This window comes from Oncorhynchus mykiss, chromosome 28 (assembly GCF_057628025.1).
Source record: "Oncorhynchus mykiss isolate SJ-2025 chromosome 28, ASM5762802v1, whole genome shotgun sequence".
NCBI lineage: Eukaryota > Metazoa > Chordata > Actinopteri > Salmoniformes > Salmonidae > Oncorhynchus > Oncorhynchus mykiss.
In genome coordinates, this window is record NC_143049.1 from 38887419 (window position 1) to 38900791 (window position 13373).

The following is a 13373-nucleotide window of genomic DNA, read 5'->3' on the forward strand; positions in this document are numbered from 1 at the left end:
AGGGGACTCGTGGTGGAGGGGACTTGTGGTGGCAGAAGGGTGATGGAGGGGACTCGTGGTGGCAGAAGGGTGATGGAGGGGACTCGTGGTGGCAGAAGGGTGATGGAGGGGACTCGTGGTGGAGGGGACTCGTGGTGGTAGAAGGGTGATGGAGGGGACTCGTGGTGGCATAAGGGTGATGGAGGAGACTCGTGGTGGCAGAAGGGTGATGGAGGGGACTCGTGATGGAGGGGACTCGTAGTGGAGGGGACTCGTGGTGGCAGAAGGGTGATGGAGGGGACTCGTGATGGAGGGGACTCGTGGTGGAGGGGACTCGTGGTGGCAGAAGGGTGATGGAGGGGACTCGTGGTGGTAGAAGGGTGATGGAGGGGACTTGTGGTGGCAGAAGGGTGATGGAGGGGACTCGTGGTGGCAGAAGGGTGATGGAGGGGACTCGTGGTGGCAGAAGGGTGATGGAGGGGACTCGTGGTGGAGGGGACTCGTGGTGGTAGAAGGGTGATGGAGGGGACTCGTGGTGGCAGAAGGGTGATGGAGGGGACTCGTGGTGGCATAAGGGTGATGGAGGAGACTCGTGGTGGCAGAAGGGTGATGGAGGGGACATTTTTCAAGATTCAAGAGTAAAAGGGTAAAAGTCTGAGGTAAGTCTTGGTCATAGCTTCCTCTCTGGTACCAAAAGGCCTCTCTCTATCCTTACCCCAATGGGAGTAAAATAACACTTACAGATAAGGCATTAAGTAACAGAACAGCTCAGGTAAAATTTACCCCAATGGGAAAATATCATACGTATTTACTGCATTCGGTACAAAACCGCTCAGGTAAATACTGCATTCGGTACAGAACAGCTCAGGTAAATACTGCATTCGGTACAGAACAGCTCAGGTAAATACTGCATTCGGTACAGAACAGATCAGGTAAATACTGCATTCGGTACAGAACAGCTCAGGTAAATACTGCATTCGGTACAGAACAGATCAGGTAAATACTGCATTCGGTACAGAACAGATCAGGTAAATACTGCATTCGGTACAGAACAGCTCAGGTAAATACTGCATTCGGTATAGAACAGCTCAGGTAAATACTGCATTCGGTACAGAACAGCTCAGGTAAATACTGCATTTGGTACAGAACAGCTCAGGTAAATACTGCATTAGGTACAGAACAGCTCAGGTAAATACTGCATTCGGTACAGAACAGCTCAGGTAAATACTGCATTCGGTACAGAACAGCTCAGGAAAATACTGCATTCGGTACAGAACAGCTCAGGTAAATACTGCATTCGGTACAGAACAGCTCAGGTAAATACTGCATTCGGTACAGAACAGCTCAGGTAAATACTGCATTCGGTACAGAACAGCTCAGGTAAATACGGCATTCGGTACAGAACAGCTCAGGTAAATACTGCATTCGGTACAGAACAGCTCAGGTAAATACTGCATTCGGTACAGAACAGCTCAGGTAAATACTGCATTCGGTACAGAACAGCTCAGGTAAATACGGCATTCGGTACAGAACAGCTCAGGTAAATACTGCATTCGGTACAGAACAGCTCAGGTAAATACTGCATTCTGTACAGAACAGCTCAGGTAAATACTGCATTCGGTACAGAACAGCTCAGTTAAATACTGCATTCGGTACAGAACAGCTCAGGTAAATACTGCATTCGGTACAGAACAGCTCAGGTAAATACTGCATTCGGTACAGAACAGCTCAGGTAAATACTGCATTCGGTACAGAACAGCTCAGGTAAATACTGCATTCGGTACAGAACAGCTCAGGTGAAGCTTGGCGGGGTATGTCCCACATGGCACCTTATTCCCTACAGTATATCATGCACTGTTCTGCTAGGTCTCGGGTCATAAGGGTCATAAGTAGTGCACTATAAAGGGAATAGGTTGTTATAGGTTGTTATTTGGGAAAAAACCTTGGTCAGTACAGCTGCCTCTGTGTTATCATAAAGAGTGTGTCGATATTTCTGTTTATCTCCTGCCCTCAAGGGAGAGTTTATGTTGATGCGTTTTCCCTCCATCTCTCATTAATTATTTAGGTGGAAAGCAAAAGTCCCTAATGAGTACTAATTAAACATCAGAGAGTGGCACCCGTGTGTGTGTGTGTGTGTGTGTGTGTGTGTGTGTGTGTGTTTGAAGTTTCAAAGTTTGTGCGTCAATGTGTACTGGTGGATGATCGGCAGAAAACACAACCACATGTGACAACGCATCTGGTAGAAGATAAATGACCGAGTGTTCACACAGAGGTAGATTTGAAGGGTAGTAAACGTGTGTATGTGTGTGGTGTGTTTGTTTGTGTGTGTGGTTGGCGGGGCCAAGTGTTGCAAATAGACAAACTGTTTTCACATGAGTATGTGTGTTACATCTAGAGAGAAATATAAATGTGTATGTAAAAATATTGATGAATACTGTGGAGCAGCAGGGCTAGAGGAACAAGCTCAAGCTGAGCACTGTCCCCTTAACGAGGCTGTGGAGCAACACTCTAATGAACTGCTGTGGAGCAACACTCTAATGAACTGCTGTGGAGCAACACTCTAATGAACTGCTGTGGAGCAGCACTCTAATGGACTGCTGTGGAGCAGCACTCTAATGGACTGCTGTGGAGCAACACTCTAATGGACTGCTGTGGAGCAACACTCTAATGAACTGCTGTGGAGCAGCACTCTAATGGACTGCTGTGGAGCAGCACTCTAATGAACTGCTGTGGAGCAGCACTCTAATGGACTGCTGTGGAGCAGCACTCTAATGGACTGCTGTGGAGCAACACTCTAATGAACTGCTGTGGAGCAGCACTCTAATGGACTGCTGTGGAGCAGCACTCTAATGGACTGCTGTGGAGCAGCACTCTAATGGACTGCTGTGGAGCAGCACTCTAATGGACTGCTGTGGAGCAGCACTCTAATGAACTGCTGTGGAGCAGCACTCTAATGAACTGCTGTGGAGCAGCACTCTAATGGACTGCTGTGGAGCAGCACTCTAATGGACTGCTGTGGAGCAGCACTCTAATGGACTGCTGTGGAGCAGCACTCTAATGGACTGCTGTGGAGCAACACTCTAATGGACTGCTGTGGAGCAACACTCTAATGAACTGCTGTGGAGCAGCACTCTAATGAACTGCTGTGGAGCAGCACTCTAATGAACTGCTGTGGAGCAGCACTCTAATGGACTGCTGTGGAGCAGCACTCTAATGGACTGCTGTGGAGCACTCTAATGAACTGCTGTGGAGCAGCACTCTAATGGACTGCTGTGGAGCAGCACTCTAATGGACTGCTGTGGAGCAACACTCTAATGGACTGCTGTGGAGCAGCACTCTAATGAACTGCTGTGGAGCAGCACTCTAATGGACTGCTGTGGAGCAGCACTCTAATGGACTGCTGTGGAGCAACAATCTAATGAACTGCTGTGGAGCAGCACTCTAATGAACTGCTGTGGAGCAGCACTCTAATGGACTGCTGTGGAGCAGCACTCTAATGGACTGCTGTGGAGCAGCACTCTAATGGACTGCTGTGGAGCAGCACTCTAATGGACTGCTGTGGAGCAGCACTCTAATGGACTGCTGTGGAGCAGCACTCTAATGAACTGCTGTGGAGCAGCACTCTAATGGACTGCTGTGGAGCAGCACTCTAATGGACTGCTGTGGAGCAGCACTCTAATGGACTGCTGTGGAGCAGCACTCTAATGGACTGCTGTGGAGCAGCACTCTAATGGACTGCTGTGGAGCAGCGGGGCCAAGGCAGAACGAGGACTGATATGATTTTCAACGTTTAAACTTTTGTCTAGTCCTGTCGACTTCACGCTTTTGTTCCCTAAGTTTAAAGTCTGAGCCTACTCTAATGAGCTCTGTCCCGAAACAAGGCCAATAATATTGCCCAGTGTGCTTTGCAGTTCATTTGGTCATGTTTTTGTTAGTCCACTAGGGACTGTTCTTCATTGCATTATGTTAGTAACCAATAACCTATACTGTGTGTGTGTGTGTGTGTGTGTGTGTGTGTGTGTGTGTGTGTGTGTGTGTGTGTGTGTGTGTGTGTGTGTGTGTGTGCGTTTCTGTTTGATTATTTAGTTAGTTAGTAAATACATTTTTAAGCCAATTTGTGTATCGCTGATTCGTTACTTAGGTTAGGGTTCATGCAGATTTACGAAGTCAACAAAGTTCAGAATGAGACTGAAACTCTTGAGTTAATTCGGGAGATAGTAACTCATTAAACAAACTTTTCCTGTGGTGCCCCAAATTCCTAATGAATTAATTGTTACATGATTCATTTAATTGAGTAATAATTAAACGTAGTAGGTAATATCAGTCATCACATTAATGCTGGTCACGTCACGACACGGATTACATTTATAAAGTAACCTATCCAACCCTGATGTCAGTCAGAACCGGCACCAGAACCACCCAGTTCCCCTAAACAGGGGACATTTCATCGAAGAGGTTTTAATGTATCCTATGAAGTATGAGACACATACTTTAGCTAGGAGAGAGAGGGAGGGAGAGCAGGGGTGAGAGAGGGGGAGTTACAGACAGACAGACAGAGAGGATTTGAGTAGTGACTCATCCGGAGGAGGGAAGGAGATGGAGGATTAGTCTGTAACCCAAAGAGTTTGAGAAATTAGTTTTTACACCACCAAACATTACCAATAGTTTTTGGTTCATTTCTCTGACCATATACTGTAGTAGAAACACAGTCAGATTAGAGAGAATATTATTATACAGTATATTTGTTTAATTATTTATATATATTTTTTTAACTAGGCAAGTCAGTTAAGAACAAATTATTGTTTTCAATGATGGCCTAGGAACAGTGGGATCACTGCCTTGTTCAGGGGGAGAACAACAGATGTCAGCAACCTTGTCAGCTCTTGTATTCGATCTTGCAACCTCTAACCACTAGGTCCAACGCTCTAACCACTAGGTCCAACCACTAACCACTAGGTCCAACGCTCTAACCACTAGGTCCAACGCTCTAACCACTAGGTCCAACGCTCTAACCACTAGGTCCAACCACTAACCACTAGGTCCAATGCTCTAACCACTAGGTCCAACGCTCTAACTACTAGGTCCAACGCTCTAACCACTAGGTCCAACGCTCTAACCACTAGGCTACCTGCCGCCCCATTTCACTGTTGACTTTGCTTTCACAGTAGTCTACTTTTAAAAGGTTATAGATTGAAAACAGCAGAAACTCTGAAGAACTGGGTAAGGACCAGAGTTTAAATAATTCATCCAGACATCTAAATTGATTATGCAAAGAAAAAAAATCGGAATTGAACAGATCCCTGAGGGTGTTTGATTATGGGAGAGAATAGAAGTGAAGCAGATCCCTGAGGATGTACTTGATGTACAGTACCAGTCAAAAGTTTGGACACACCTACTTATTCAAGTACCTTTATTTGTTAAATGTTCCTACAATTAGATGCTTATTTTGACACTAAAGGAGAGGAAGCAGTTGTCATATAATAATTGATAAAATTTGAATACATTTTCTGACTGACGCATGCTACATTTGGATTGGTTTGGAGTCTGTGGACAGATGCAGACTTATCTTAAACATTGGAACCAGTGAGCGATGCAAATTGGTGTATCGTTACATCCCTACTATGTATTTTGACTATCAGTACTGTTGGTGCAAATACAGCTGATTACAGATGTAGGATCTTCATATGTTCAGCCTATCACGTTTCAGGTAAGACCCAGATGCAGACAGTGTCGAAGTAACAAACGTCTATTACTAGAACAGGGGGGCAGGCAAAATGTCAGGTCAAGGGTCAGGCAGAGGTCAGTAATCCAGATCAGAGTCCAAAATGTATAGAACGGCAGGTAGTCTCAGGGTTAGGTCAGGCAGAATGGTCAAAACTGGTAAAACTAGAAAACAGGAACTAGACACAGACAGGAGCACAGGGGAAAACCGCTGGTAGGCTTGACGAACAAAACGAACTGGCAACAGACAAACAGAGAACACAGGTATAAATACACTGGGGATAATGGGGAAGTTGAGCGGCACCTGGAGGGGGGTGGAGACAAGCACGAAAACAGGTGAAACAGAACAGGGTGTGACACACCCTGTTGCAGGAGAACTTCCCTGCAATGCAGGAAATGTAAAACTTGTTGTATATTTGAGGTGTAAAAAAGCTTCTGAAGTTTATAATTTCCACTTTGAAATTAAAATTTTAAATGTATCGACAAAAATGTCCATTTAGTTGTAATCTACGTAATAATTAACTTCCTTTTGCTGAAGGATTATCTTCCTGGTCATACATCTGTAGTTCTCAAATGCACTAACCTGCATTTCACACGTACAAATACTTACTAACCTACTAACTCATCGCCCCATGATGAGCATTGGCCATATACAAATACTCAACTTGCATTATTACTTTGAAAAAAAATACTGACTTTGTCTCTGTCTTCTCAAACTGTTGCTTTTTTTTTCACAGATAGATTCTAGCATCCACCTTTGACTGGTTGCTAAATGCTTTTATGAATTATTCAACGTTTATAAATCGTTTAGAGGCAAGAACCATATGGACCCTGTCATATCATGCCCAGCAATTCTGGGAACAAGACGAGCGGAAGCAAACAGGGTTCACCTCCGAAATACTTTCATTAACAGCTTAAATTCCTCCAAACTTCACTCCTTTGTCCCTATCCTTATTCCGAGAGTAACTACTACGGGCGAGGGTCAAAAGTAGTGTATTTGGGACGCAGCAGCCCTTTTCTGGTCTTACAGTATGTTTTTTGACTCGAGAGCTTTCAACATCTAAATTGAGTACAACACTAGGCTATCCAAAAAAAACATGTTCTCGTGACCCTATAACCTTAGAATACCTACTGTCACAGAAAATATTTGATATTTAACTTACAGTAAGTTAATGAGTATAGTTGTTGTTATGACTATTGAGTTGAGAGCTGTCAGCATTTCAGTAGCAGTACACCTACATCCAAATACTTCAGTTACTGTCCACATCAGCAGCAAACGAGCTAATCTAAGGGTAGAATCTTTCTTCCTTTTGTAGATAGTGTCGTAGCCGTTCTCAGAACAGGATAGACATTCTGAGTTCTGTGATGATAGCTTTGGTAGATGGTGTCGTAGCCGTTCTCACAACAGGATAGACATTCTGAGTTCTGTGATGATAGCTTTGGTAGATAGTGTCGTAGCCGTTCTCACAACAGGATAGACATTCTGAGTTCTGTGATGATAGCTTTGGTAGATGGTGTCGTAGCCGTTCTCAGAACAGGATAGACATTCTGAGTTCTGTGATGATAGCTTTGGTAGATAGTGTCGTAGCCGTTCTCAGAACAGGATAGACATTCTGAGTTCTGTGATGATAGCTTTGGTAGATAGTGTCGTAGCCGTTCTCACAACAGGATAGATATTCTGAGTTCTGTGATGATAGCTTTGGTAGATAGTGTCGTAGCCGTTCTCAGAACAGGATAGACATTCTGAGTTCTGTGATGATAGCTTTGGTAGATAGTGTCGTAGCCGTTCTCACAACAGGATAGACATTCTGAGTTCTGTGATGATAGCTTTGGTAGATAGTGACGTAGCCGTTCTCAGAACAGGATAGACATTCTGAGTTATGTGATGATAGCTTTGGTAGATAGTGTCGTAGCCGTTCTCACAACAGGATAGACATTCTGAGTTCTGTGATGATAGCTTTGGTAGATAGTGTCGTAGCCGTTCTCAGAACAGGATAGACATTCTGAGTTCTGTGATGATAGCTTTGGTAGATAGTGTCATAGCCGTTCTCAGAACAGAATAGATATTCTGAGTTCTGTGATGATAGCTTTGGTAGATAGTGTCGTAGCCGTTCTCAGAACAGGATAGACATTCTGAGTTCTGTGATGATAGCTTTGGTAGATAGTGACGTAGCCGTTCTAAGAACAGGATAGACATTCTGAGTTCTGTGATGATAGCTTTGGTAGATAGTGTCGTAGCCGTTCTCACAACAGGATAGACATTCTGAGTTCTGTGATGATAGCTTTGGTAGATAGTGTCGTAGCCGTTCTCAGAACAGGATAGACATTCTGAGTTCTGTGGCGATAGCTTTGGTAGATAGTGTCATAGCCGTTCTCAGAACAGAATAGACATTCTGAGTTCTGTGATGATAGCTTTGGTAGATAGTGTCGTAGCCGTTCTCAGAACAGGATAGACATTCTGAGTTCTGTGATGATAGCTTTGGTAGATAGTGTCGTAGCCGTTCTAAGAACAGGATAGACATTCTGAGTTCTGTGATGATAGCTTTGGTAGATAGTGTCGTAGCCGTTCTCACAACAGGATAGACATTCTGAGTTCTGTGATGATAGCTTTGGTAGATAGTGTCGTAGCCGTTCTCACAACAGGATAGACATTCTGAGTTCTGTGATGATAGCTTTGGTAGATAGTGTCGTAGCTGTTCTCAGAACAGGATAGACATTCTGAGTTCTGTGATGATAGCTTTGGTAGATAGTGTCGTAGCTGTTCTCAGAACAGGATAGACATTCTGAGTTCTGTGACGATAGCTTTTTCTCCCGTCAGTATGTAGCAGAGACCTGGAGAAAATTGGATTTGTTTTCAAATTCTTTGTGGATCTGTGTAATCTGAGGGAAATATGTCTCTCTAATAGGGTCATACATTGGGCAGGAGGTTAGGAAGTGCATCTCAGTTTCCACCTCATGTTCTTCTCTTGAGAGCCATGTCTGCCTACGGCGGCCTTTCTCAATAGCAAGGCTATGCTCACGGAGTCTGTACATAGTCAAAGCTTTCCTTAATAAATTTGGGTCTGTCCGTCCGTCCGTCTCTCTCACTCTCACTCTCTCTGTCTCTCTCTCTCTCTCTCTCTCATATATACTCAAGGGCTAGGAAAAATCTAAATATTTTTCCTCCCATCGCACCTTAACTGAGCTATCTAATGAGAGGCAGAACTCTCTGCTGGAGATGGGCCTGGGAAGCAGGGTAGTAGAGTCTGCAATGTAAAACCCAGCAGTGTTTGTTTACCAAACTGGTGTAAATACGACTGGAGAATGTATGAGTTTCCGAATATGAATATTAGTGTCTTAGAAGGGGATGCTCGAATATGAGGATCACATGGGCTCGTCAGACGTTCTAAGGATATGACCTAAGCTCACAGATGACACAAATGATGGAAATATAAATGTAGATTTAATATCAATCACCTGTTCTCTTTTTTGACAAAAAAAAACTCTTCAGGAAGGAACTTGTGCTGTAAAACATCACTCACCTTGGAAACAGTTGGGTTGAACACTCTGATATTAAGAGTGAAATAAGGTTGCAACCACGTAGATAGAAAACTAGACACTCTTCATTAGTTACAGCAACCCAACAGCCCTGTGGAGTTACATCAACCCAACAGCCCTGTGGAGTTACATCAACCCAACAGCCCTGTGGAGTTACATCAACCCAACAGCTCTGTGGAGTTACATCCACCCAGCAGCTCTGTGGAGTTACATCAACCCAACAGCCCTGTGGAGTTACATCAACCCAACAGCCCTGTGGAGTTACATCAACCCAACAGCTCTGTGGAGTTACATCCACCCAGCAGCTCTGTGGAGTTACATCAACCCAACAGCCCTGTGGAGTTACATCAACCCAACAGCCCTGTGGAGTTACATCAACCCAACAGCCCTGTGGAGTTACATTAACCCAACAGCCCTGTGGAGTTACATCAACCCAACAGTCCTGTGGAGTTACAGCAACCCTAAAATACCTTACAGTCTAGTTACTCTGCTATACTAATATGTTCAACTAGTTCCTCTCTGCCTCAGTGATGTCTCTGTCCCCTCAGTGATGTCTGTCCCCTCAGTGATGTCTCTGTCCCCTTAGTGATGTCTCTGTCCCCTCAGTGATGTCTCTGTCCCCTCAGTGATGTCTCTGTCCCCTCAGTGATGTCTCTGTCCCCTCAGTGATGTCTCTGTCCCCTCAGTGACGTCTCTGTCCTCTCGAGTGACGTGTCTGTCCCCTCAGTCAGCAGCATACCACCCTGCATCCCACTGCAAGTTTGCCACTGAAGCTAAGCAGGGTTGGTCTTGGTCAGTAGGAGGCACTCTTTCCTCTGGTCTAAAAAAAATATCCCAATGCCCCAGGGCAGTGATTGGGGACATTGCACTGTGTAGGGTTCTGTCTTTCAGATGGGATGTAAAATGAGTGTCCTGACTCTCTGTGGTCACTAAAGATCCCAAGGCACTTATCGTAAGAGTAGGGGTGTTAACCCAGGTGTCCTGGCTAAATTCCCAATCTGGCCCTCATACCATCACGGTCAGCTAGTCATCCCAAGTTTACAATTGGCTCATTCCTCCCCCCATCCTCTACCCTGTAACTATTCCTTAGGTCGTTAATGTAAATGAGAATGTGTTCGCAGTCAACTTACCTGGTAAAATAACGGTAAAATAAAAATATTTCTGCCCCCTCAGTGAAGTGTCAGTCCCCTCAGTGATGTGTCAGTCCCCTCAGTGAAGTGTCAGTCCCCTCAGTGATGTGTCAGTCCACTCAGTGAAGTATCAGTCCACTCTGTGAAGTGTCAGTCTCCTCAGTGATGTCTCAGTCCACTCAGTGAAGTGTCAGTCCCCTCAGTGATGTGTCAGTCCCCTCAGTGATGTGTCAGTCCCCTCAGTGATGTGTCAGTCCCCTCAGTGGTGCGTCAGTCCCCTCAGTGGTGCGTCAGTCCCCTCAGTGATGTGTCAGTCCACTCAGTGAAGTATCAGTCCACTCTGTGAAGTGTCAGTCTCCTCAGTGATGTCTCAGTCCACTCAGTGAAGTGTCAGTCCCCTCAGTGATGTGTCAGTCCCCTCAGTGATGTGTCAGTCCCCTCAGTGATGTGTCAGTCCCCTCAGTGGTGCGTCAGTCCCCTCAGTGGTGCGTCAGTCCCCTCAGTGGTGTGTCAGTCCCCTCAGTGGTGCGTCAGTCCCCTCAGTGGTGCGTCAGTCCCCTCAGTGATGTGTCAGTCCTCTCAGTGAAGTGTCAGTCCCCTCAGTGATGTGTCAGTCCACTCAGTGATGTGTCAGTCCACTCAGTGAAGTGTCAGTCCCCTCAGTAGTGCGTCAGTCCCCTCAGTGGTACGTCAGTCCCCTCAGTGGTGTGTCAGTCCCCTCAGTGGTGCGTCAGTCCCCTCAGTGGTGTGTCAGTCCCCTCAGTGATGTGTCAGTCCACTCAGTGATGTGTCAGTCCCCTCAGTGGTGCGTCAGTCCCCTCAGTGGTGCGTCAGTCCCCTCAGTGGTGCGTCAGTCCCCTCAGTGGTGCGTCAGTCCCCTCAGTGGTGCGTCAGTCCCCTCAGTGGTGCGTCAGTCCCCTCAGTGATGTGTCAGTCCTCTCAGTGAAGTGTCAGTCCCCTCAGTGATGTGTCAGTCCACTCAGTGAAGTGTCAGTCCCCTCAGTGATGTGTCAGTCCACTCAGTGAAGTGTCAGTCCCCTCAGTGATGCGTCAGTCCCCTCAGTGGTGCGTCATTCCCCTCAGTGATGTGTCAGTCCCCTCAGTGAAGTGTCAGTCCCCTCAGTGATGTGTCAGTCCCCTCAGTGATGTGTCAGTCCACTCAGGGATGTGTCAGTCCCCTCAGTGATGTGTCAGTCCCCTCAGTGATGTGTCAGTCCCCTCAGGGATGTGTCAGTCCCCTCAGGGATGTGCCAGTCCCCTCAGTGATGTGTCATTCCCCTCATTGATGTGCCAGTCCCTTCAGTGATGTGTCATTCCCCTCAGTGAAGTGTCAGTCCACTCAGTGAAGTGTCAGTCCCCTCAGTGAAGTGTCAGTCCCCTCCTGGTTTTTAGATAATCACTGAGGCAACAGTACAACACCCTATAATACCTTATTTTTGTTCTGTCTGCTAAAGTAATGTTGAAGTAGAGAGGATGAGTGCTTTAGTACCGTTTAAGTAGAGAGGTGTAATGTTGAAGTAGAGACATGTAATGTTGAAGTAGAGAGGATGAATGCTTTAGTACTGTTGAAGTAGAGAGGTGTAATGTTGAAGTAGAGAGGAGGAATGCTCCAGTAATGTTGAAGTAGAGAGTAGTAAGGTTGAAGTAGCGAGGAGTACTGTTGAAGTAGAGAGGGGGAATGTTGAAGTAGAGACGAGTAATGTTGAAGTAGAGAGTAGGAATGTTGAAGTAGAGAGGAGGAATGTTGAAGTAGAGGAGGAATGTTGAAGTAGAGGAGGAATGTTGAAGTAGAGAGGAGGAATGTTGAAGTAGAGAGGAGGAATGCTCCAGTAATGCTGAAGTAGAGGATGAATGCTCCAGTAATGTTGAAGTAGAGAGGATGAATGCTCCAGTAATGTTGAAGTAGAGAGGATGAATGCTCCAGTAATGTTGAAGTAGAGAGGATGAATGCTCCCGTAATATTGAAGTAGAGAGGATGAATGCTCCAGTTTATGTTGAAGTAGAGAAGAGGAATGTTGAAGTAGAGAGGATGAATGCTCAAATACTGTTATCTCCTATAGGTTCTCTGAGAGGAGTTATGTCCCCAGTGGTAACTATTTACTAAGCAGACAACATTCTTAATGACCAGACTCGTCTCCTCCCAATTACCTAACATTCTAATTGTTCTAATCTCCCATTCTAAGCCGACTGACGGAATTCTAATTTGGAAACAAACTGTTCCAACTCACCCAGGCCCAATCAGACGAGTCATTACTGAGCCTAGTTATCCTCATATAAACCAACTATACATACACGCACATTCACACACACACACACCGGTCTCATTCAGTGAACAGCTGTGGAGTGTGTTTATGATCCACAGGTGGTTCATTAAGCATCTATGGGGCTATTAAATAATATATCTGTTATGTTTCATCATCTCTCTAAACCGTTGGGAATCTCCTGATGGGGGGTGGATGTCAAATTTAAACCTGGCCTTAGTTCTAAATGGCACTCTATTCCCTATGTAGCACACTACGTAGTGAATATGGTGTAATTTGGGACGTACACCTGTTAATTACAGGGGTCATAGCCATGTGTCCAGGCCCCGTCCTAGTCATTATTAGAATGCGTCAGAGCATTCAGCTCATACAAAATGAATCAAAACTAATATGATTTTAAAAAGAGAGGTTGAGGCGAAGCGTTAAGGGGTTTACTCTGCCCAAAATCTGTCCGCGAAAATAAAAGTGAGGAATTTTTTGAACGGAGGTCAATGAGAGAGTGTCGAATTTGGTCAACAAAAATGTTTGTTTTTTTATTGCTAATTTGCTATGTGAGGCTAATTTAATGGAATATAAGTTTCATAATGGTTAGGTTGTTGCAAATGCACTGATATAAGTGGACACACATGGTATTTTCGTCAACTTTGAAAATACTACTTTATATCAGAGTTGCCCACGCGTATCTGGCCTCTCATTGTTTAGAATGGTCCCACCTGATCTAGACATCTCCCGTATCGCCTTCCAT

General features: G+C 45.3%; 1 protein-coding gene across 1 annotated transcript in view; it reads right to left on the reverse strand.

Annotated features, from left to right (window-relative positions):
- LOC110509127 (netrin-G1) overlaps window positions 1-13373 on the reverse strand; it is a 187077-nt gene that overhangs the window by 140548 nt on the left and 33156 nt on the right. The window lies entirely within an intron of this gene.